Consider the following 26,545-nt stretch of genomic DNA (forward strand, 5'->3'; position numbering starts at 1 on the left):
TTATACATGGAAATTTGGTGTTCAAGTTCAAGTTCAAGAATTTGTATAGCGTACTACTCACCCAGAGGGTCTCAAGGCGCTTGGGGAGGGGGTTCATTATTTATCGAATAGCCAGGTTTTAAGTTCTTTTCTGAAGGAGATGTGGTTCTGTGTAAGGCGGAGGTGAGTGGGGAGTGAGTTCCAGGTCTTGGCCGCCAAGTAGGAGAAGGGTCTACCTCCCATGGTGGATCTTTGGATACGCGGAACTGCGGCGAGGCCTTGATTGGAGGATCTTAGTTGGTGGGTGGGTGTGTAGAAGGATAGTCGAGTGTTGAGGCATTCGGGCCCTAGTTTGTAGAGGGCCTTGTGTGCGTGGGTGAGGAAACGGAATGTTGGAGAACCGTCTAAAATTCAGATATGGTGAACTATGTAAAATAAAACTCCATCGTTATTTTAGCCCCTCCTTATCTCCTCAAAGTCTGTAATCAGTTAATTTGTGCCAATGGTTTTGTCGTCATATTAAAGTCCAGGCTGGCATCGCAAAACAACCATAAGCTGGGTTGAAGTCGCTTTTATGGACTGTGTGGGCTTTCCCGCTCTGCTGGGGGGAAGATTGCAGCTCCCAGTTCTTTACCTTCCAAGAATATTTAATACAGAACTTTGCTTAGAGGTAATTACATTGACAGCATGTTCTTACAAATTCCTTCTCATCGAAAGTTCTTTTCACCTTTTTTAAGTAGCTTTAGAAAGAGAATATATAAAACTGGTAGAATACAATCTAGGACCTCCCATTTCTTGATGGCTTTGCTTGGGCTCCACATTTTTCCGCTATTTCCAATTTTACAAGTACCTCTTTGTTGAGTCATGCACTGTCACCCCTCTTTTTGTTGTGGACAATTTTTTTAAGGCTAATAAACTGAACATTTGGATAATTTTGGCCTTTAAGGGAGAGAACGTTGTCTGTTTTGCTATTTCAGAAAATCTGGAACAATATTAATGTATTCCTTGGGGAAAAACCTTCACATGACTGGTTCGGACTTTTAGTTTTATGGACATCTACATTTAAAATGAGTTTCAAGTGCTGATACAGTCCTTTAGTTGTGGTTTGTGTTTTTTAGGTCTCGCCTAGACGTAAGCAAAGCGAAGCTTTGCTGTCTAGGGAGACATCTAATGTTGTCGCTTTCCGGGGAATGTGGACTGCAGACTGTGACGAGCTTGTCCTCCTGGAGATTGCAGCTCGTGAGCGCGCACGTCGCGTCGCCGTGCCTGATATTCGCATTCACACAAAGGCTCCCGCACGCATGCGCACATACACACACTGCATACACACACACACGCACCCCCCTTTAACAGACACACGCGCAGACAGACACACGCACGCACAGACACACTACAACAGACACACGCGCACACCCCACCCCCACTCACCCCTCCTCCTCCGCAACACACTCACCTGTTCTGGCGGTGCTCGGCGTGCCTCTCGGGCGGCGGTTGCGCTTTGCGGGGCACTCTCACCACATGAGAGCCCCACCTTCTTCATGCGCCCGGCCGCTCTTCACCCGGTCCCCCATCTCGGGACCGGGACTCGATCAGGAGCCCACGGGGCTCCTCGGACAGTGGCTTCTCTCTCGCGCCGCGATGGGGCGGGAATTCCGGTTGGGGCCGCGCTGCGATTGGCCGGCTGCCCAACCGCTTCCGGGTCGTCGCAGGCAGCGCCGCGGTCCGGCGGGAACTTGAAGAAACACCTGGTTTCTCCAGTCTGTACGTCAGAAGTCCCCAGGCTCTCCTTGGAGACTTGTGGTTTAACCACAACTCAAATATCTCACTGCAGCGCCTTATAACCGAGGAAACCGTGAGGCGGTCGACTTTGGCAGTTATTGCAGCAGAACCGGAACTCAAGCTCATTTTTCAAAGTAATAGCGTGCCCCGGGTCGGAAACACAGAGTAGTCCAGGTAATAATAATGTTGTTTAATTCGGTCGAGCTGCATTTTCCTTTATAATATGGCACGCTTCCTGTTTAGCCATGCTATATTGCTAACTATTTACATATCTTAGCGTAGTCCACAAGTCACAAACTGGCCTATTTTCTGGGAGGAATCAGCTCAATGGACCGTTCCAGATAATCATAGTTCTGAAAAGTGTATCTGTTTCATTAATTAACAAGATTAGTGGGGTGCAGGTAAATATTGAACTTTGCGCGACGCTGCCTTGCAAACAATGCATCAAACTGTATTGAGGTCCGGAAATGTGTCATGGCTGTTTGTTAGTTCTCAACTTCTTGAGAGAACCTGAAAGTTTAAATATACCAATTAGTGGCCAATTGTGAGGGTATTTTGTGTGAGCTTATTGGCAATGGACAACTGAGGGCCACCAAAACCCTTGTTATGTCTAGATGATTTGAGCCCAACTTTATTTCTGTTATGTTGCACACAAGGAACCATGGGCCGGTTTAAATAATTTCTGACTGAGTGCATATTTAATCTAGAATTTCCATGAGCCATGTGCACTAATTCACATCGTGCATAGCAAATTGTTGGTGGGTAGTGCAAACTGTGCAGGCTGCGATGCTCCGTAAGACTTGAGGGAAGACCATTGCTTAGTCATAATTTTTGTTTCTGTTGATTGTCATGCGCTGCCTACACCAGGCACATGATTATACCAGCCATTAACCTTGCTATGCCTGAATCTTTCCATTAGGGCCACACCAAATGTTAATTCTCTGCATAATATGTAACAAAAGTCATCGTTAAAGAAATTGGTTTTATCAGCTGTGTTTGTCAGCCTTGATTACACAGATTTTAGGTTTCGCTGAAGCCATCGTGTTCGCAGTGACTTGTTTTTTTTATTCACATGAAATCACAGTTGTCTCTCGCAACTTAATGGATTTTTTTATAGCTGGCATTTACCTCTGTGTTTCTTTATTTTATATATTGCCTTGCAAACTCACGCACGTATGTAATGTTTCCCAATATTTATTATCCCATAGTTTATATTCCCAGGAGACTCACCCTCACACACTCTGCACCCTCACACACTCTGCACCCTCACACACTCTGCACCCTCACACACTCTGCACCCTCACACACACTGCACCCTCACACACACTGCACACTCACACACATACCCTCCAAATCCCACTCAGTGCCACATAATTACACGCCACATAATTACACAGCACTCAATGCAGCATACTCTAAATACCACTCAGTGCCACATAATTACACGCCAAATAATTGCACGCCACATAATTACATTGCACTCAATGCCACATACACTCCAAATCCCACTCAGTGCCACATAATTACAGGCCACATCATTACACAGCACTAAATGCAACATACACTTCAAAAACCACTCAGTGCCACATCACAACTGGTTCAAATATGTTCTCTCAATGTTTCAAGCTTTATTACAAATGTCACAAAAATATGATAATATTTCACTTCTGTTCTTGGATTTTCGTCACAATACAATGAACATAATCTTCACAAAAGTTATTTAGAAAAGCTATTGCCATTATAAATTACAATACCTTTTATTTAAGTATTATTAAAAAATTAAAAGCCATTTTTATTTGTAATATCAATACATCTAAGTCACGTAAATACAACACATATTGCATTACAATTGCTATAGGTGTCACATTTGCGAAAGTTAAAACTATTGGCATTGTAAATGACAAATCTATTAATTTCGCTATTTTCAAAACCAACACATACATAAAAAAATTGTCATTTACAATACCAATAGCTCAAACATTCCTAATGCGAGACCTATTGCATTGCAAATGCTTGTTATTGTTTCTTTTCACCCTTACTAAGATTAGTATCATCTGAAATTGAATTTCTTTTGAGTGGTTCTGTTGTCTCCTTTTCTAGAGCTTGCACTATTATAAACTCGTAGATCATGCAGTTTTCTTTCTTGATTTATTTTAGTCTCAAAACACAATTCTTGCGATGCAGATTGTCCATTTATTACCAATTTTTTTTCGCTGTCGAGGTGATTGTCCAAATCCTTCTGATCACGTTTTTCACTCTTTCCTTTTTAAATTGTATCCATGTATGTTTTAATGATCAAAAGGCCTTTTTTGACCACCCATAAGTACTCGGTGAAGCAAAATGCACTGCTAAATGTTTGAATACTGTCCCTAAAATCCTGTAAAATGACTGAAGTCTTTGAACATGACTAGGTGTAGTTTAATCTCGCCAGCTCTATTGATGGGCAAGAGTTTTAAGGGCAAAGGTGCTGCCATTTTGAAGTTGCTGGGGGCAGCCGGAGTTCTTGGCAGCAGTGAAGGGCTCTCCTCTAACATGAGGTGCTATGAGACGGCTTTCTGGACATCTAGACTCATTTGCTGGCTTAGGCACCAAAACATTGAGTATGGGCAAATGTCTTTATTTCATTGAGACTCAGACTCAAATGAATCAATCTCACTCTCTCACTCCCTCACACTCTCTCTCTCTCTCTCTCTCTCTCTCTCTCTTTTCTCTCTCTCCCCTCTCTCTCTCTCCTCTCTCTCTCTCTCTCTCTCTACTCTCTCTCTTCCTCTCCTCTCTCTCTTCCTCACCTCTGCTCTCCCCCCCGCCTTTCTTTTCAATGTGGGTCTGCTCCAAAAAATATACTCTTTGCAAAGAGCTTCTCAGCTACACGGGGCTGGTTCTGCTCTATATGAGGGCTGGTGTGAATTCTTTCAGTACCTTGAAAGATTGTGCCACACTCTACTGAAGTGGCAGCATGAACGTTGATTAGCAGTCGTGGTTTTAGTGTGCAAGTGTCAGGGGCAAGGAGTGTTCATCTGATAACTGAATGCCCGGCTGGGGTTTCTGCCAAGGACATAGGACACATCGAAGCCACATGTGGATACTGACTTCTTGGTGACAGGTTCAATTCTTCCTTACCTGCAAATGACCATTGTGATTGTAACTCAGTACCCTTGTCTTTTAGACTCTCATTAAAATTACAACCCTTGTTTGCCAAACTCCCTAGCTACTCCAAGGCAGCTGAATGCCAAGGTACACACAGCCATAAAGCTCAGGCCATCTGAGTGTTAACCCTGCATCTTGAAGCCCCTGCAGTGTAGGCATACATACACACCCTGGTTTAGGCAGACAACCCACAGCCTTAAAATTCAGGCCATCTGAGGGTTTACTAGTCACAAATAATTCCCTTGGATTTCGCTTGTTATTAAACTCAACATACACACATCAAATCATCTCATCTCACATACATTCCCCCAGTCTAGAGAACGCCAAGTATTCCCCAAAAATTTGAATATTTAGATTTCCAAATTAAATTTGAAAAAAATGTCATTCCATATGTTGGTGAAAATTCAATATAAACATTAAAATAGGTAAGAAAAGCCCACATAAATACAATACTGATAAGGAGAGAAAACACATACAACATTTTCATCTGTCATACAATCAAGTTAATCTGTAGGAATGTATAGGAACAATTCATCACAGAAACACATTTCTTATCAAAATGTGATTGTATATTCCACAAATTTAACAAACTCTTAAGTGTCTACGCATTTCAACGGATTGTGTAGAATAAAACCACCTTCTTCAGGACAACATGACTAATCCCCCTCTTATAAAATATAAAACCACAGGTGAGAAGCATTCAGATAGAGAAAATAACTTAGTTAAAACATGTGCTGTCTGTAGGATGCAGTCTTACTGTGCTGAACAACTGTTCCAACTACAGTCTGAATGTTCCAGTATGAAAAATAATCCTAAAAGGCGCTATATTGTCCTCATCATCCTCATAAGGGACCACAATCTGAGATCTCAATGATTTCACTCCAATATGGCTCAATTCAGTCTTCTTTCGGGAGCCAAAATGAATATAAGTTAAAAAGCTTTCTTGTGATGTTGTCTTTGGGCAAGAAATATCACTTGTACGTCCCCGTACCTAAAGGTGAAAAAGCTCTCTGTTTTCAATTCTCCCTCACGCAAACTTGGTGTCTTGATCGGAGTACAACTGTTCCTTCAAAACCACTAGTACCGAGCCCTGTCCCTTTGGTGTGTGGGGCATAGGCGGTCCACAACCTGGTGTAAGCAGACACCCCACTGCCTTAAAACTCAGGCCATCCGAAGGTTAACCCTGCACCCTGAAGCTCGTGTGGCTTAGGTGGAACCTGCATACCCCAGTGTAGGCAGACACCCAACTCTGGACCCAGGAGTTTGTAGCTACTGTGGTCTTCCTCGCATATTTTTTGGAGGTTCAATCATTTTACGTTGCTTCCAGTTGCTTATTTGTACCAGTCATTGGAGGCAGTTTCCACCCGCTCTCATTTTTGAGGACCAGGACTTATTTTTCCTCATCTGACTTTGACCTAGAGCAAAAGGGAAGTAAATAGATTAACAAGGAGGAAGAGACTTAGGAAATAAACAAAGGAAAAAAGCAAGAGTGAAAAAAACCTTCAGAGTGAGACAGGGGAAGTGTAAGGTGTTGGAAGAAAGAGGCATGCAGTTGAATCGCCGCTAGGTAGCCTTGTTTTGCAGCGTGAACCTTTCTGGATTCACTATGCTGTGCATTATTCCGCGGTCTGGTGGTTGGGTCCGGAATCGTAGTCTTTTCTTTGGTTTTTTTTTCGTAGCCCAGGTGGGCGTCGACGTCCCACCTTTTGGTGTCCTTCCGGTGACGTCGGCATGCTTCCTGCGGAAGCTTCCACCCTTGGGCGCCATCTTCAGATTCTTTTTTCCGCCGTTGGGTCTGGATCGTTCCCGAGAGGGCTCCAGAGATTTGGAGAAAAGAGAAGCCAAAAGCCAAGTTTTGGGGAAGAAAAGAGAAGAGAAGACGAGGTGAGACTACATCAGCGAAGGGGACGACGATGGAAGAGGATCTTCGAAGAACTTCGACGTCCAGAAAAGCATGCGCAATCAGGGGGCCCCCTGAACGCAAGAGATGGACAACACACCATTCAAATTCTGCAAGAACTGCCACCACAAGTACGCGCAGAAAGACCAACATCCAGTCTGCAACCTCTGCCTGCCGGTCGACCACGAAAGCAGGGGCTGCAACGCCTGCTCCGCCTTTATTTCGAAGACCCTTCGCGTGAGAGAGAGGCAAAGGAGAGCTAGCTTCGCCATGCAGGGCAAGGGCCTGCCACCGTCCCTTCGAGACCTGGGACTCTCGACCGACGAGGAGGATTACGTCGCCGAAGAAGATGACGGCTACACGGTCGTAGAGACCGATAATACGAAGACTCCAGAAAAGGTAGGAGACTCAACGCCCCAAAAAGCCCCAAAAGACTCTTGACAGTCTGCCCAAGACTCTCGAAAAAACGAGGGCAAGACCCTGAAAGCACTGACGCCGAAAACTCTGGCGTCCTATGCAACACCTAGGGCCACGCGGATCCTCACAGAAGGACTCCCAGGCGCTGAAGGGCGTCGACCAGCCAAGGTCGTCGAAAAAAGTCTACGAAAAGGAACGCTCGACGCCGGAGACCTCTTCAACGTCGACGGACACAAGACCAGTCTCGATGCCGAAACCAGTCTTGACGCCGAAAACAGTCTTGACATCATCAAGCCAGACAAAGAGACCGGCACAACCAATCGGTGCCAAACAAGCGGCCGAGATGGAAAGAAAGAAGATAAGACTCGAGGCAGAGATGGAGAACATCTTGACGCGAAAGAAAGACTTAGACAAAAGGATTTAAAAGTATACAATTCCGTCGAAGCCAAAGCCACTGGGGATCGAGTTCCTCGAGGAAGAAGATGAGTTTGAGGTAGAGGCACCGCTGGAAAGCCAGGAAGATCTGGAATATCGGGAAGATGACACTCCCTACTGCGAGGAGGAGGAAGATGGCGACCAGAGGACCTTCCAGGGCTCGATATATTGACTCACAGGGCCTAGAGTGGCAGGACCTCGAAGCCGAGATTCCAGAAGGAGTGGACACATATCCGGCGAGGCCCTCGCCGCTTGACGACATTGGACTTTACAATGAAGTCATCAAGAACGCAGCATCGGCGTTCAGAGTAAAACTCGAAGAGGAACAGCCTAAGGCGTATTTTCTCGTGGAAACACTGCTCCGCATACAAATTAGGAGCCAGTACCTGCCAATGTTCGAGAGCATCAAAGGACAAGGCAGAGAGGCCTTCGAAGAACCTGCAACTTGTAAACCCGTCACACCCAGGACGGAGAAGTACAAGCACTCCCCCAAGGACCCACCCTACATCCAGGGGACGGTTACTGCAGACTCCATCATTGCTGCAACTGCAAGGAAAAGGGCCAATGTCCCGACAACCTCAGGACCACCTCCAGACAAGCAGAGCAGAAGGATGGACCTGACAGGGAGAAAGATCGAGAGGAATGCCGCAACGCACTGGCGCATGGCCAATTCCAACACCCTGCTGAACAGGCACCAATACCAGATCCTGGACCAACCGGGCCAGTTAATCAAACACCTTCCACAAGAATACCAGCAAAGAGCTACACACCTGGTAGAGGAGGGGAAGATCGTGGCGAATTCATGCCTAAAAACAGCACTGGACGGTGCAGACACAGCCAGCAGACTTATGATGCTGGGCATCACGGAAAGGAGACAAGCCTGGCTCAGAATATCGGGTTTTAAACCAGAGGTGCAACACAAAATCCTGAACACCCCGTTCAACAGTGAGACACTGTTCGGAGCACCAGTGGACGAAAAGCTCACCCAGTTGAAAAAGGACGACGACACCGCAAGATCCATGGGGGCCTTGCAGTTATGGGGAAATAAGAGAGGAACCCCGTCACGGAGACCAAACGGGAGAGGGGGAAACCAGCCGGGGACTTCGCACCAGACTTTCCACCAGACCCACCAAGGCGACATCCAGACGCAACAAGGCTAGCAAAAACAACACTGGCAATACCAACAGAGGGGCCAGTCCTTTCGCGGGAAGGGGAATGGACGTGGAAACAACAGAAGAGGTGGACAACAACCCACCTCCAAGTGACTCTGCCACACTACCAGTGCACACCCTTTCAAAAACTCCACTGGTGGAGCACAGATACAACAAAGAGGAGTGGCTCGGACTAAACATCCAAGAGCATGTTACACCGGTAGGAGGAAGACTGAACCTTTTCTTCCAGGAGTGGAAGAAAATAACTACAGACAGATGGATTCTCAACACCATACAGTACGGCTACTGCATAGAACTGGAAAGAACACCACCAAACAAAAAAACAAAAAGAAGAACACTAGCAAAGAAGGAACTAGAGCTACTTCAAAGGGAAGCATAAAAACTCCTGCAGAAGGAGGCTATCGAGCTTGTACCTCCCATGGAGAGGAACAAGGGGGTGTACTCTATGTACTTCCTGGTACCAAAGGTAGACGAAACAATGAGACCCATCCTGGACCTAAGGTTCCTCAACAAATACATAAACCCCCAAAATTAAAAATGACGTCCCTGCAAGAGGTCCTTCCACAGATACAAGGCGGGGACTTCATGGTCACCATACATCTCAAAGACGCCTACCTGCACATCCCCATGAACAGGCCCCACAAACATCTGCTAAGATTTGTCATCAACACAGATCACTATCAACTCACAACATTCGGACTGAAATCAGCACCAGGGGTATTCACAAAGTGCCTTGCAGCAGTCGCAGCACACTTAAGGAGGGAAGGGATCCAAGTATACCCTTACCTGGACGACTGGCTAATAAAGGCAAGATCATACAAGACATGCAAATGGCACGCACAGCGAGTGACAGACACGCTGATGGCCCTGGGTTTCTCCATCCACTGGGGAAAATCCTCAATGAACCCAGAACAAGTAAAACTTTTCCTGGGTGCACAGATCAACACCGTACAGGAGAAGGTGTCCCCCAGCGAGAAGAGAACGCAAGCTCTGTTGAAGGAGGTACACCTCTACCAGAAGGGGCGTGCTCTGACAGTGAGGACGGCGAGCAAGATGATGGGCATGATGGCCTCATGCATACACATAGTGCCAAATGTACGACTCCACATGAGACCACTCCAGGAGTGGCTACAGGACCAATGGTCACAAGCTACAGGTTGTTGGGAGGATCTGGTGGTTGTAACGCACGCAGTGCACGAGGAGAAATCATGGTGGAACAAAGGAAACATAACAAAAGGGAAGCCTCTAACACCACCAACACCAACTGTGACCATCACCACAGACGCACCCCAGAAGGGATGGGGAGCACACATGAAAAAACTCAGGGTGAGTGGTCTGTGGACATCAACGGATGCGGTCAAACACATCATTTACCTGGAACTAAAGACAGTTTTCTTCGCACTAAAGGCATTCCAGACGAAGCTGTACAATCAAACAGTGTTGATCCAGACAGACAACACAACAGCGATGTTCTACATAAACAAGCATGGAGGGACACAATCAGCCCTGCTGTCAGAACTAGAAATATGGAGATGGGCCATTGCACTGAAAATAGACCTACTGGTGATTCACTTGGCAGGGAAGGACAACGTGGAAGCGGACTGGCTAAGCAGACAGACATCGGCTTCACACGAATGGGAACTCAATGCCCAAGAGACAAGGAGACTGTTCGACAGGTGGGGAACACCATCGATAGACCTATTTGCAACACGCCAGAATGCAAAATGCCAGCACTTCGCATCCAGGCAACCAAGGGAAGGGTCACTGGGGAATGCCCTATGATAAGCTGGTCAAAGACATTTGCTTACGCTTTTCCGCCGATCCCCCTGATACACAGGGTACTCAGCAATTGCAGGATGAGCAACATGACCCTGATACTGGTGGCACCACAGTGGGCCAGACAGACCTGGTACTCACAGATTATGGAGATGACACAGAGTGCACCACACAGATTTGGAAGAAGGAAAGACCTTCTCTCCATGTAAAACGGAAAGGTGTTGCATCCAGAGCCGGAAAGTCTCAGCCTGGCAGCCTGGCTCCTGAGGACATAGAGTTAGCACACCTTAAATTACCCGAGAGCACCCTGAAGGTACTTCGAGAGGCAAGAAGACCTAGCATGCGGATGTGGCCAAATGGAAGAGGTTCACACTACGGTGCAGAAAGGAAAAACTGCACAACAAGATGACAAGAGACTCAACAGTGCAAAAATACCTCACGCACCTGCTCGAGGCTAAGCTGAGCTCATCCTCGCTAAGGGTACACCTTGCAGCCATAGTCGCTTACACTAGAGGAGAGACAGGGAAAAGCTTCTTTACTCCACAGATTGTAAAAAGATTCTTGGAAGGTGCAAAGAGGATCGCACCGCCAAAGAGGTTACCAGCACCCGCGTGGAACCTCAACCTAGTACTGATAAAACTCATGAGAGCGCCCTTTGAACCGATCCATAAAGCATCCCTACAAATGCTAACTTTGAAAAACGCTTTCCTAGTGGCAATCACCTCGCTACGTAGGGTGAGCGAGCTATAGTCGTTAACGCTACAAGAACCCTACATACAAATTCACAACGATAGGGTGATGAGAACGGACCCACTCTTTATGCCAAAGGTGTGTCTAAGTTCCACATCAACCAAACTTTTCAAATACCTAGTTTCTTCCAGAAACCAACGACAAAGGCAGAAAGGGCACTGCACACTCTGGGCGCCAGACGTGTAGTCATGCACTACATAGAAATAACTAAAAATCACAGAAAAACAAAAATAAATTTGTGTCATTTGCAGACAGTTTCATGGGAAAAGCATTAACCAAGGGGACAATTGCACGCTGGATTGCACAAGCAATACAATTCTGCCACAAGCAAGCTGGGCAAGAACTAGCGGAGGGCCCGCGGACCTATTCGACCAGGAAAAAGGGAGCAACAATAGCCTTCCTGGCTAACACTCCCATTCAGGACATATGCCTGGCGGCAACATGGGCCTCAGTGCACACGTTCACAAAACACTACTGTGTGGACATACAGATGAACAAGGAAGCACAAGTAGGACAGAAAGTGCTTCAACACATATTCAAAACCCAAAGCTTATCTTCAACCCAACCGCCATAATGATAACAAACCGCTACAAAGTCTATGCACAGCATAGTGAATCCAGAAAGATTCACGCTGCAAAACAAATAGTTTCTAACCTGTCGGTGTAGTTTTGCAGCTTGAAGATCTTTCTGGTTTCACTAGCGAACCCACCCACGTCAGAAAGATGAGACTGGAGAAAGAGGTGGTAAAAATGGGGAAAAAACATAACAGACTTTTGAAGGAAAATGCGGTGAAACAAAATATTGAAACATTGCCATACTATTCGGAAACAGAACACAAACGGGAAAAAAAGAATCCGAAGATGGCGCCCAAGGTTGGGAGCTTCCGCAGGAAGCATGCCGACGTCACCGAAAGGACACCAAAAGGTGGGACGTCGACGCCCACCTTGGCTACTGAAAAAAAAAAAAAACTATGATTCCGGACCCAACCACCAGACTGCGGAATAATGCACAGCATAGTTGTTATTGTTATTGTTATTGTTATTGTCGTTTTGTATAGCGCCAATTCACCTGCAGGTCTCAGGGCGCTTTGACCGCAAAACACAACAACCGAGCTAACCGAACGGGAGTGAAGGAACTGGGTAAGGCTATACTGAGCTAAGCGTTGCTCTGAATAGAATTGTTTTTAGGGCTTTCCTGAAACGGAGTAAGTTGCCATCCTTACGGAGGGCCTCAGGCAAATCGTTCCAGAGCTTAGGTAATAGGACGGAGAAAGATCTCCCGCCCTTTGTGGCCAATCTGAACCGAGGACATACCAGCAATTGGGCGTCGGAGGACCTGAGACTTCTTTCCGGTCTGTACATCTCTATCCGTTCCTTGATATACGCTGGGGCTTGTCCATAAATGGATTTGTGGGCTATGCAAAGGCTTTTGAAGACAGACCTTTGCCCAACTGGCAACCAATGAAGGTTACGTAGTAACGGGGAGGCATGTGCTCTTCTTGGGAGTTTGAAGATGAGTCTAGCCGCGTCATTTAAGACCACCTGCAGTCTGTTGATTAAAGTTTTAGGTAAGCCCAGGTAGAGCGCATTTCCGTAATCAAGCCTTGATAGAATGGTGGCAGAGACTACCGTGCGAAGCATTGACTGGGAGAGGAGTGGAACTAATTTGCGCAGCTGTCTTATGAGGCCGGTACAGGTTCCAACCACAGTGGAGATCTGGCTGACCATTGAAAGGGCACTGTCTATCTTAATGCCTAGACTTTTGACCACGTCAGCTGGCTTAGGGGTCGGGCCCAATTCCTGAGGCCAATACAAGTCACTCGAGCAATTTGAGGAAACTATCAGCACCTTAGTGAATCCAGAAAGATATTCAAGCTGCAAAATTACACCGACAGGTAAGAAACTATTCGATATTAGTTAGCCATTGGCGTTTGGCAATGCTGGTGGCAGACACCTAAAAATATTGTTGACCTCCTGCACTTATTTTATTGTAATTTTTTTATTTCTTTACAAATTTGGTTCTTGTTATGCCATGCAACCCTCTCTCTAAGTAAACCTAATTGAATGGGGTTCATGCTGCCGATAACACAGATCTGAACTGGCAAGTGCCTTCCAGGGGATGCTGTTCCGCCTAACTCAATAGAAATAAGTGCCCACTGGATGTATAATCGTGGAGCGCCTTGTAAGTGGTTGCTGATTGCTTACTGGAATACTCTGCCCTTATGTTTCATCTGTAGTGCTGATGGTTAATGAATTGCTCCCTCGGGGAAGAAACTGTCTGGGTTTAGTGCTGTAGCTCCGTGCCACACCCCTAAAATGTAATAACAGTAAAAAAAATAACACTCCAGGTCTCTTCTGTATGTTGGAAAGCAACCTGTGTTGTCCCGTGCTATAATCTGTTGTTTGCCTGCAAATACAGATGTTTCTTGCAGGAACTTTTGAAATAAAGTTATAGACAGCAGCAATGTTTTTCCTCAATAAAAAACTAGACAGTGTACATATTTATATAGGCAAAGGTGGAACAACTGCTCAGAACAATTTATTTAGAATAGGATACAGTAGGTAAGACATAGTCCTTTTGTCTTGACGTACACCGGTGCACCTTCCTACATATACAGTTTTGGACATGAGCTTGTCACCGCCAGCGACTAATGTTGTTGTGTGCCACTTTTGATGTTCTTGAATGTCGTCTGACTTTTTGGGTGTCCCATTTTCTGTAGATCGACCTCTCACATTGTTAGCTATTTTAAACGTCATCTCTTAAATTGCGCAAGTTCTTGTTATGCGGGCCCATATTCTGTTGTGCTGACCGTATTCCTTGGCTAGTGTGAGACACAGGACTATTCTAATTTTGCCGATAGATACAAGTAATCTTGTTTTATTACCCTTATTGATGTCCTTGCATATCTTTGGTGGCTCTCAGGCTTCCCTACTGCCTGAAGATCGCCTGTTCCGTTTATTTTTGCCAGTTCTACTGCAAGTCATCTGTTTGTTTTTACAAGTTCCTGTTGCCCGTTTATCTCACCATGTTGGTTCACAATGTCTCATCTATTCCTAAAGTGTATTACTTAATACTTTTAAAACCAGTATTATCTATATGTAATTGAATTTACTCGTAGTAGTCAACCCCATTGTCTCCAGTCCTGATGAAGGTGGATGGATGGTAAGTTGACACCCACCGAAACGTGCGTTGACGTTTTCTTTTTGTCCATAGTGGCTTGGCTTTATGTCAAGAGAAGTCGCTAATTACGGTCTCTCTTTACTATTTGAAGACCAATATGTTACTAGGACTTTATTTCTAAGGTTTTTCCATCTCTTGTGATTATTTCAGAAAACCTTTTTTAGTTTTTTTTTCCCATAGGTGTTTTTGCTTCTTATTCTGTTTATCTAATAGATATCAGTGTATTGCATATATGCGTTTTTGATAATTAATTAAAATGTAGATGTCCCAGAAAACTTCTGTGTTGTCCTCATTGATTGATATATTGATAATTATTTTGGTCCCTGTAGATCCATTTGAACCACTGGATATGAGTGGATATTTTCTTTATTGTCTAGTATGGAGTTTTTGTTTCTGAGACATAGTCTTGCCTATTCATCAGTCTTGCGATGTTTGGGGTGGGGGAGGGTCGGGGTTGTGGGTTTTTGATGAGGTAGACTGAATAACCACAGGTGACTGACTATGCAATCATGCCTATCTGACCAGAGTGCAGAAACAATGACAATTTCATAGCTTTCTGATTGGAAATAATTGTACAGTGGGTTGAGCTGGTGCGACTACTGTTAGCAGTCCAGGTAGAGTGCTGTTATGATTTTCGACACCCATGCATTGGGCCAGGATTTGATGTTTGTACGGAAAATCTGGGGGCCCTTGTTGGTGTTCCCTAGTCATTTGTTTAACTTTGCAACCGTATGGGTGTGTCACGGGGCGCATGCACTGAAGCAAAAAAAGGGTCTGTTCTTCTAACATCACAAATGGCGTGGGATATTTTTTGCATTGATAATGTATGCGTCAGTGCTTAATTTGTGGCGGTGGTTAGCATCCGCCCTCTCTTTTTGGAGATGACCTCTTATTGTTATCATCAGACGATGACCCAGAGCAAGAGAGAGGAAAGGCAGGAAAGTGAAAAAGGAGAGAAATATTTTTATTTAAAAAAGTGATTAAAGGAGGAAGCAAGCATAAAACAGAACTTGCAAGAGTGAGGAAAAGAAAGCAAGTGTAGGATGGTGGAAGAAAGGGACATGAGGTGGAAACAAGACTCGGCAGCTTTGATATTCAGCAAACTCAGTATTTGGCAGTTGCAGGCTCCTAAAAAAATCTTTGGGCTCTTTGCACCTATTTATATGCATTTATCGGTTAAACAAATTAGGCACTGCACGGTGTGTTGTCTCCGTGACCTTCAATTTTGCCTCCCTCTTCCTTACCATTCTACTGATGTCGCACAGAGACTGTCGACATGCAAAATACAATAATTTCAAACAAAAGTATGTTTTAGTTACAGCAACACAACCTTTCAATCACAAATAATGTACATAGCATCTGTGATGATGAAAAGATCTAAGTAGATTAGATTCGCATATAAAGTGAATTTAACAGGTTGGCCATGTTAAAAAGCGCCAGCATCTGGATGTCGTTGGCAAGAATTAAATGTTGCACGGCGAAAGCACAAGTTACAGCCAGCTGAGGAAGTATCTAGCTCCTAGAAGGCCTCCTCCATTCAGACACCAGTGTCCGCCCTCACTGCAGCTCGTCGACAGCGGATTGACACTGTTTACAGCAGTGTCTCGTGTTTGCACATACGACGAAACCCCCCCACTTTCCAAGTGAAAGGCACAGCTTAGCAAACAAGAGTAGCTGAAAAGGGGCACGCCGTGCTGTGCTCCGTCAGCACATTAACTGGCCCTTACCAGGAGGCGTCTCCGGCGGGTTAAACATTGACTCTGCCCCCGCTCTTCTCATGCGGCCTTGCCCCCTCCCACTCGCCGCGCTCCGGATATGCGCGTCAGCGTGCACGGGAGAGCTTCTTTCTCTTCTTCTTTATTATACAGTTAATAAAAACCGTAAAGTACAAACATAACAATGCATGATAGAATACATTTTTTTAAAAAAAGTATAAAATCATGATCAAATTCTTGATGCTAGGCATTATGCAGTGCGGTTAAAATAATATTAACAAACTTCCCAGCTCTTGCTAAGGCCTTAGCTGAATTGTTGCTAAAACACAAAGTCGATGCTTCCCTGCAGTGTCTCAGTGATTGTTCCCGAAAGACAGGGATCAGTAGGCGGCGTCGGTGGGTAGCAAAGAATGGGCAGCAGCAAAGCAGGTGGAGCCAGGACTCATGTATGTAATTGCAAAGCCTACAAATGGGCTGCTCATTCCACCAAGCCCACTGTGGGTTAAAGTCAAAGATTGGTAGGGCTAGCAGCCTCATGTATAATATTTTGTTGTGAGTCTGGGGATTGAGGGAGTAGTTAAAGTATAGCTGAGGTTTCCCCTTGATATATGATTCATTCAAAGCGGTGAAAAGTTCGTTTTTAGATAGCCCAGCAACGTCTGTCTGAAATGAAACTGAGATGATTTGTTTTGTTATTGTTTTTTTCCACATTGACAGGGGGATAGTTGGGTTAGTGAGAGAGGTTGGTTCAATCTTTAGTGTGGAAATGGCGAGGTGCAACTGTTTATGCCAAAGGGAGTGTTCGTCCTTGAACGCAGCTTGTAGTTGCTCTTTCAGAGACCCTTTTCCTTACCTGTGCGTCCACAAATAGGTATCCCATCAGGCAGGGCTTTAAGTGGGATGAAAAAACTGGGTGTCTCAAAGGGACGTGGCTAATGGAAGTAGGAGCGTGCCTTACAACCTTAAGATAAAAGTCGGTGCTTAGCATAGTAAACCCGACTAGTATTTTGCTGTTTCTGTCATTGCATCCAGATATATGGTACAAGTAGCATCATACCTTCAACAAGTCAGGATTATTGGCTTTGTCAATGGTTGTTAATTGCATAAGGTAAATAAGCAGCAACTATGGCTATTATATAATATTTAAAACGCTTCCACATAAAGCCCTGATGATACCACGAAAATGTTGCTGTGCTTGAGTTTCAAAAAGAAAAGGGAAATCCAGAGAGAAAATGACTCTCTTTAAAGGATTTTTCTTTCCCTACAACACTCACTTGGCGTGACGTCATGCTGTAACTTCTCCACTAGTGAGAAATGAGCAGTGTGAACACACGCACATCAATGTGCCTGCTGTCACTGCAGTCTAAAAAAAAATGGACTCCTGTGCCAGGGCACAAAACAGAGCCCGATAGAGACCTGTTTCGAGGCATCCTTTAAAAAGCTGCCGGTGCTCAAACCTGGCTCACTTAAAGCCCTGCCACCAGATGAGTAACTCATTTCGGAAGTTTCTGGCTCTAGCCCTGCACACCAATAATACACAAACACTCTGTGGCATGGTGACTGAAGGTACATGGGTCACTGGTGGTACTGCCTGTGACTTCTTTACTCACCTTGTTGATGTACATTCCATCGCCGTAATGCTCCCAGCGAATTTTTAGAGTTTTATGAATGTTAAACTTTTTCTAAGGTTTTGTTATCCCCTTACGCAACTTGTGTAACGTCACTTCCTATGATGTGAGGAGCTGCTCTGTCAAAGGAGCTGCTATGCCACTTTTGGTACCTCTTTGAGTCTGTTGAATTGTCTCTAGTGTGTGTTTGAGAGAGAGAGAGAGAGAGAGAGAGAGAGAGAGAGAATAGCCGGGTGTGTGACGTCACTTCCTATGATGTGAGGATCTGCTCTGTCAAAGGAGGTGCTATGCCACTTTTGGTACCTCTTTGAGTCTGTTGAATTGTCTCTTGTGTGTGTTTGAGAGAGAGAGAGAGAGAGAGAGAATAGCCGGGTGTGCTTCAACTTGCAGGTCAGAGGATCGAACTCTCTCTCACCCTCTCAGCCTTCTGAAGTTGGTAAAAACCTTCCATTGTGTGGGACGATGCTACCATTTAACACAAGGTGGCCATTTGTTTTTTTTGTGGGTTGAACTTCACAGTTCAAGATTATTATGATGCTGTTGCTTAGCGATGGCAGTAATCACAGGCGGTATATAATTTAGTACTAATCGCAGGTACTTCACCAATACTCCCAAGGGAGTAGTAACAGCAAGCCGTATCGTATCGTCCCTCAGCCGACACCACTGACATTTTCTATTTGATCAAAGATGGCGTACGTGTGCGGTGTTCGGGTAACGCAAGCTTAGTTGACAATGCAAGCTTAGTTGATAGACAGCAGAGCACAGTACAGGGCCAAAGGTAACATAGACTGATTGAAGGGATAGCTGGGTTCTGAGAGCGGAAGTTCACTGTTCTTTAAAGAGGCGGGCCTTCAGTTCTTTCCGAAATTTGGGCAGACTCAGTGAGGTCCTGATGGATACGGGATTGTTGTTCCAGATGCTTAGTGCATAGATCTAGAAGGCCTGTTGATTGGTTATTTGTTTTCGATCTGCGGTATGATGATGAGCTTCTCAACCAGATATGTGGGGTGTCCGTCGTTATGCCGTCATCCAACGCGGCAACAATCATGCTCTGTTTGAGCTGTAATCACCGGCTTTGTGTGTTTCTGTGGTAATTGCCAGCAGTATACATCTACAGTTAATCTCGAATCGAGCTGTGGGCACAGGCAGTATCTGTCTCTGCAATCTTTACAGGAAGCCTGTGTCTGAGCAGCTGTTGCAGCCAGCATATCGCTCAGCAGTAATCGCAGGTCATGTTCAGTTAAACAGTAATCGGAGGCGATAAAGCAAGCAGTGAACTTTACGGCAAGTTCATCGTGTGGCAGTTTTCAAGGGCAGTCTGTGGAACCCAGACCTCCACAGTCTTCTGGACCAGTGCTTTCCACCTAGGAAACCTATAGAGTCCATTGGAAGGGCGGAGCGAGACGCTCTGCCTCAGCGCATCTCAGAAGCGCATTTTGCTACTTTTATTCCGGCGGCCATCTTCAGTGTCCCAAGGAAGACTGGAGATGGCAGCCCCACCGTAGAGATTTTGTAAGCATTTGGTGATATATTTCCATCTTGTGCCATCTTCAGAGTCCATTTTAAAATTGGAGGTAAAATGGCTGAACTATTGAATTACACCAAAATATGGCATAAAGTTAGAACTTTACTCAAAGCATGCTTTTTGTGATTTGGTGTTTATCAGTTGAGCTCGTTTTCAAGAAATTAGCATCTAAAGAGTGGCTCAGGTTGGAAATGAAGGGGTTAACCCTCAAAGTTGGAGATCTGAGTCATTGGTACAGCAGGAGTACCATGTTACTCCAGCGGTACCAAGCAATTAAAAAAAAAACTAGCCACTCGTGTGCTGGGGCTTTTTCTCTCATCTGCCTTTTTGGTACAGAAACAGTCTGATTGGGTGGACTAAATATCTGTGGGAAAAAAAAGTACAATGTGGGCAAATACCACTGTGCAAGCCATAGGCCATGCATTTGGGAGTGCACTGTGTTAGGATCAGTGCCAATCCATGGCTGGAGGCTGTGCACAGCATTGGTGTAAGGCATCCATGGCTGATGTTCCCCCAAAGGAGTTGAGCAGGTCAGTCCATTTGGTCAACCCTGCTTCACACAGTCAAAGATATGAGCCTGGGGCTGGCCAGAAGACAACCTTTGCTGAAGGGTTGGCCACTTAAGTGGGGTTGGACTCAGGGCATGGCATATCGCAAGACCCTGCATCCAACTTCCCATTGCACCTGGCCCAAGGCCACGTGTGATGTGGTGCAGGGAGTAGGCCATAGGTTGCTTGAGGGGGTTTGGCTTATGCCGAATCCTGAATATGATCAAAAACCACAGATATTCACTGGAAAAAACAGGTTAACATGGCGTTATAGTTGGATATTTTAGAAAGATATTATCTTAAGTAAAGAATCCCCCAAAAATACACAAAAAAGTTAAAGTGACCCTATAGTTAGATGTTGAAATGAGATCAGAATTAATGTTTAAAAAAGGAAAGCCAATGAAATTTCCCTGTTATAATTTAGCACACTGATTTTTTAACTTTACGTTTACCTTGATCCACACCGAATCACTACTGGAATCCGTGGACCAGCATCCAAACAATTTCTCTGATTTGAACCTCACAACTACACAAAAATGCATACTTAAAACAAAAATACACAAATGATGAAATATTTAATTCATGAATTAAAAATAGTTGTTTCTAAAAGATGAACTAATATTCTAGACTCTAACATATCACTTTCTTTTTTGTTCTTTGTGTATGCCGTAGTCTACTTTGCGCATACCAGTGCGTCAATTTCTTGTACTAGTCCTATGAACCAAGAGGAGGATACTAACTTAATTTTTACCCCATATTTTCAAATTCCTTCACACGTACAGAGCATTTTAAAATGTAGAAATGTAGCAGTTTTGCTTGTTAAAGTATACATACTTTAATAACCCACTAAGATTTAATTTTCTAAACGGTCACAGACTGGGGCGCCACAAGTTAAGAACTGCTGGTTTAGTGAACTAACTATAACTGCATCTCTGCCACGAACTACCTAAGCATTCACCTGTTAAAATACTCTTGACATCACAAATGACTTTATTGATAACATCACTGATGAAATTACTGATTCAAGTAGTACTTCATGTTCAACAAGGTAAAGACAGAGTACCTGATGTGGATTGCAAAGGCTTGATTTAAAGTAGATTGTTGCTTAAACACAAAGCCCGTTGCAAAGAATAATCTGCGAAAAACCCCACATCCTCAGGTCAAGATTGATTATCCACTGGTCTGTGCCTGGACACAAGCCCATGTTAAATAGTTGCTATACAGTACAGAGGCACATTATATGTTAAAAGGACGTTTATAATGTGTATATTTTTATTTCAAGAACTTTAGTGAAGATTTTGACGCTTTGAGCATTGTTGAATAAAATAGAATGTGGGCGTGACCATGACTGTAAAGTTGTATGCCATTGTGCTTATCAAACTACAGAGGCTTGCCCATGGGGCCCAGCTGAAGGTGTCCTATCAATGGCTAAAGCTTACTTGTCAACCTCATGACACAATATTAAGGATCATGCGAAGTCTCTAAGAGGGTAATCCCATTAAGGGAAACACACACTTTTTTCAAGAGTGTTCAAGATTTAAAAAGTAGTGATCCTGTTATTGAGGAGGCAGTGTGTTTGTAAGGTGGGTGGATATTAGTAAAGGGAGGCCAACATTTACCAAATATGTGGATGAGTTGACCGATATCCTATGGGTCCAGCATGTGAGCACAGTTTGTCCATTATCACTTTATTGGTGATAGATAATTGTGCACAGGTGTTGCTTGTTGAATTATTTCAAATCCAGAAGACCTACAGGACACTATCGCAATCATCGGATGATGTCATCGGAATGTCATGTAACATATCATGAGCTATGTAATATGAGAGGTAATTAGCAGTGCATCACTAGGACACAAGCAGTAGTTACTTCACTAAACTAAAACTGGTCAGTTTCATAGTTTGTGTTTTTCAGTTTTTAATCGTTAAGTGTTGAAACAAAAACTAACCATAACGTCACTTCAACCTTGGCTTTTTATCAGCATATATTTATATACATAAAATATGTATAACTTTTTTTACACATCTCTGTATAGGGGGCTTTTAACCAGCCCTCCGTCCATTGGCCTCTCGCTGTGTCATTCACATATTTATCCCACCTATAGCATAGAGGTTGGGAGAGTATGTCAGCCCACTTTAGCCATGGTTTGACTTCACTGTGTGTGACAGCATTTTGCTGATTCAGAAGAAACATATACACACACAAAATAGTTGCCTTCCCTGCTACGAGCGACCATGACTGTGTACTTTTGAGACCAAAAAAAGTTTTGCTTTCAGAGACTATTTTTTAGTAAATGTATAAACATTGATGCGTGTCAGCAGATCCCCAACAGTAAAGTTTTAGGAAAAAACATGGCGAAACAAGGCACCACCAGACTTTTTAGATGCGCCAATGCTTGTTTTCATGGAAGTCCCACTCTATACATTGCTTAGCCTCTAAGATAATTCGGCCAGATGAGTGCATGCTTTTTCTGATTAGTGTGTGATTTGCCTGTTGCAGGTTTAAATCTCCGCCTTTCATCCTTTCGATTCGGGTAAAATCCGTACCAATGTCAATTGGGTAATATTTGTACAAGAATGGTTCTATGTGAAGTGCTATACAAGAACAGATTGCTATTCCTAATATTATTAGTGGTAAAGTGCTTTAATATTCAGGTACTCACACTTTACCGCTCCACTTGTCCCAGAAGCAGTTGAGGCTACATTTTCAGCCATGTTGTGCCCAGATTCAAGTTTAGCAATTTTCATAGAAGTAGGCGGCAACATTTAGATAAAATAATCCATGCTTTGTCACAGCGGCCCTAGAATGAGAGAAATCTCTGTGCGTCATCTGTGTACCTACTGTTCATGTGATCTTGCTCAAATATTGATAATGAGGTATTCAGATGTAAACAGACCTAGGCCAGCTCCAACACGTGACAGCCACAATGTTAACGTGATACTTTAGGACACATTTCAAATGTATAATGCTAGGTAAAAGTACATACTTAGTTTATATATCGTATCTCTAGTGGAGAGGCGCAGAGAAAGTAGGAACCGATAAAGTTTTGAGAAAATGGTGCAAGCCACTTTGCCTGCAGTGATATGAACATGAAGCGCATGTAAACAAAATAATGTAATATACAGACATCCGAACGCTGATGTAAGCTGTGTGACCACTTTATTTATATTTGTTTTCCCTGTGCTCCATATGGTTTAAAGCCGATGGGTTGTGGCGCAGGCAGCAAGAAACCTCCCTGGTTCAAAGTGTCCAGATCCTAAAGCAGAGAGCTGGCCTGACCGCATGGGATACAAGAAAGCGCCCTGTAGGCAGAACAACAGAGAAGGCTCCTTTCAGGGCTGGTTGAGGTGTGAAGCTCTAAGTCTATCCGGCTTAGAATGTTCATACATTTACATGGGCTGCTGCAGAGAAATAACCTTACGTGAGGTCGGTTTCTTTCTGTTTATGCACCAGGGGAACTGCTTCAAGGCACATGTTCTTCCCAGATCAAACATGGCGGGACCCAGATTGCGGGGTTCTCTTCCAAGCAAACTTTGATCAATTCTGCTTCTGCGCACGGTGCCAGGTCCTGCAGCGTTGGGGTTTTTCTCGTATGATTCTTTAGAAGTAAAGTCGCAAAACTAAAGTAAGCGCCCTTATAAGAATTACTGGTAATGTTGGCCCTCTACGAATATCTGAACATCAAGTTACTGGACATTTTTACCAGTCTGTCATACTTCTGGTCATAATGACCATGGCAGCTCGCTGTAATTTCCCCAGTTATACCAATAGCTAAATTCTGTTGTAAATCCCCTCTGCAAAATAGCTGAATCACTGTATTTATCACAGCATATAAGCCAAAGCTATAAATGGAAGATTGTGATATTAAAGAATTCATTTGGTCTTGGAAAAAATATCCAATGGGGGGCAAGGCCTCCTAAGCCTTCTATGAGACGGTTGGGGCATCTCGCCAGGCGCTCAGTGCAGTATGGGGCAGGCATGCCAACATTTCCCAAGACTTCTCTTTGAGCTCAGTGCAAGAAGTCTCTTGAATAAGGGGGTAACGTGTGCAATTGTGGGGCTAGGCGGTACCCTCACCACCTTCACTTGGTTGTACTGTGATTTATACTATTTCTTGTGATTTTTGCTGCATCCGAGTGCTGTGCAGGTTCTAAACTGAAAACGTGTTGGTGGACTTTTTTGTTCTTTTCACATGGTCACCATCGTCTTTCTTGCGAAATCCATGTTGAACGCATCTCTGTGGCATGATATGAAACTGGGATGTCCAGGGTTGGTCCACGAGGGCTGTAGCAAAGCTAGGTTTACTGGCTAACCTCTTACTTGATATTTTTTTTTCTGATAAAAAAGCAAGATTTTAATTAATTCTATAAAAATATATTTGAGGGTTCTTTCCTAAAAATCTGCTGCGTTTCTGACCATTTTGGGGTGATGTTAGACTCCCCAGATATGAAGCTTATCTTCCAAAGACTGTAATCTTGCAGTACTGTTCAGCAACAGTAAAAATCTAACAGGCACTGTGTTACCATAGCAATGAGCGGATTCACTTTTAGGAAAGAGGAAAGGAAATTTGATGACGGCATTCAGCTAGGCAGTAGATAAAATGAGTTCGAATAAAAATTAACAAGTGTGCTAGTAAAAAGGCTTTCTGAAATGTAATGTTTCAATTTATCTTTTACAATTTAGGAGTTCAGTCCTTGGATGTTTAAATGCAAGCAATTGAAGTGACCAGACCCTTTATAATTTTTTTTAACAGCTGTACACAGCTTATGCCAAGTTAAATTTAATTTGACACCTTTAGATGTCAGCGTGAGAATAGGGGAGGACCTGGACACACGTCATGGCTGAAGACTAGCTGCTACAGTGCGGAATCATTAATGGTGCTTCAAGGCGCACATTATTGGATTAAGCCTCTCATTAAACAATCAAGCGACAGCGCCTCCTCCGCTGTAGCAAGAGGAGTGTCGTTCTCCTTGCCAGCCTATAAATTTGAATAACAAAACATGTTTATTATGGTTTTATTTCTCTTCCATTGAATAAGGCTTGGGGGTGGGGCCATTATGAGGCAAGTCACGAGGGGGGAGTGGTGAGCACTTTGGTGCGCATGTGGGTTTGGTTGGCCGTCTCAGGATGGCCAAACCGACATGCGCACTGAACTGTCTCCAACCTGAGCTGCGTTGCTGGGTTGAAGACACAGGCGCTAGCCTCCCTCGGAGCGCAAATTCCTGAGTGCTAAGGCCAATCCTAACGTGCTCTCATGCATGAAGGTGTCACGTGGCCTTTACATCTCAGGTCCAGCCTGAGTTGTTGCTCAGCCTTGGACAGGTTGGAAGTGTTTAAGCAGATAATCATTGGACAGTTGCAGTGGGCCAGACAGGGTTGCACTTGTGCAGGCACAGGGGCCTTGGCAGGGATGCTCGTATCTGTGTGCATTTTGGAGTATTAGTGGAGAAGTGTGGCTCAATGGTTAGAGCGGCAGACCCTGATGCAGAGGTCTGGCCCGGGACCAGGGTTCAATTCCCGCCTTGGTTGGTCTCGGCGGATCTTAGGCTCATAATTCCTTGGACCTGATTTCTCGCCTGGGTGCCTATTCTAATCATGGGTCCCACGCTGCAACTCTGGGCAATAGCTTGCTTAGTCTCCACAACGGCCCCCAACAGCGCTAGGGATGCCTGGTTGCACCCTGGGGATGCCCAGGAGTGGACATTTCATGGGGAAAAACCAGGAAGGGTTCCCTGGCGGTATGAGTACAGCGCCAGGACACTCCGGAGTATCAGTGCGCTTTACAAGTACGGCTACATTTACATTTACATTTACTTGCTGTCCCATCACAAGTTGGTTCAAAGCCAGTAGCTTCTAGAAGCCAAGCTGGCCATGTGACTACCCTGATGTGTGCATACCTAAAGTATGCACACATACTGGTCATTCTTGGTAGCTTTAATCAACTTCCAGTGACCACTAAACTTGGCTCAAGACAGTGAAAAGTCTCTCCACCTCTCCAGTCCCCTTGTACACACTTGCATAATACATTGTGAAATTAATTAAAATGGCCTGTAATGAGGCTCCGATTGCACAATCCAGGTATTAGTAGATCCTGAATGGAGAGAGGCCACAGGTGAGAAAACAGTGAAAGGCGAGTTTTTCAAATTAATAATGACCCTGTTATTACTTGCAACACTGCAACAGCCAGGCGCTTTGAGAAGCTCAATGGCATAGATAAACAAATAACACACATTGAGCAGTCTCCTGGGATATCACGGTTGTCCAAAGCCACATTGAGCAGTCTCCTGCATGTGAGAGCAGTTTATAGGCATCTGATGTATTTGTTAATAGTCCCCTTTCCTCCTCATTTTTGGACAGCAAAGTGAATACAATAATTTGCTATTAAATGTATGTTCTGCCTGTTTCAGTGGAGGGGTTGTGGTGTTTTAATTAATCTTACAGTTATTGTATACATTTGTTTATTCATTCTGATGACGTAATTTCCGGTAAGGTCATCTGCATCAACGTTTGTCACTTCATGCCTTTTTAAAGAATTCAGTGGTTCCCTGAAGCTACTACTTCGTGTCAGTGCATTGGGATGGATATTTTTAGGTTT

General features: G+C 44.4%; 1 protein-coding gene across 15 annotated transcripts in view; it reads left to right on the forward strand.

Annotated features, from left to right (window-relative positions):
• Positions 1–26,545, forward strand: part of NCOR2 (nuclear receptor corepressor 2) — a 1,233,371-nt gene that overhangs the window by 1,037,228 nt on the left and 169,598 nt on the right. The window lies entirely within an intron of this gene.

The sequence above is a fragment of the Lissotriton vulgaris genome, chromosome 11 (assembly GCF_964263255.1).
Source record: "Lissotriton vulgaris chromosome 11, aLisVul1.2, whole genome shotgun sequence".
Classification (NCBI taxonomy): Eukaryota; Metazoa; Chordata; class Amphibia; order Caudata; family Salamandridae; genus Lissotriton; species Lissotriton vulgaris.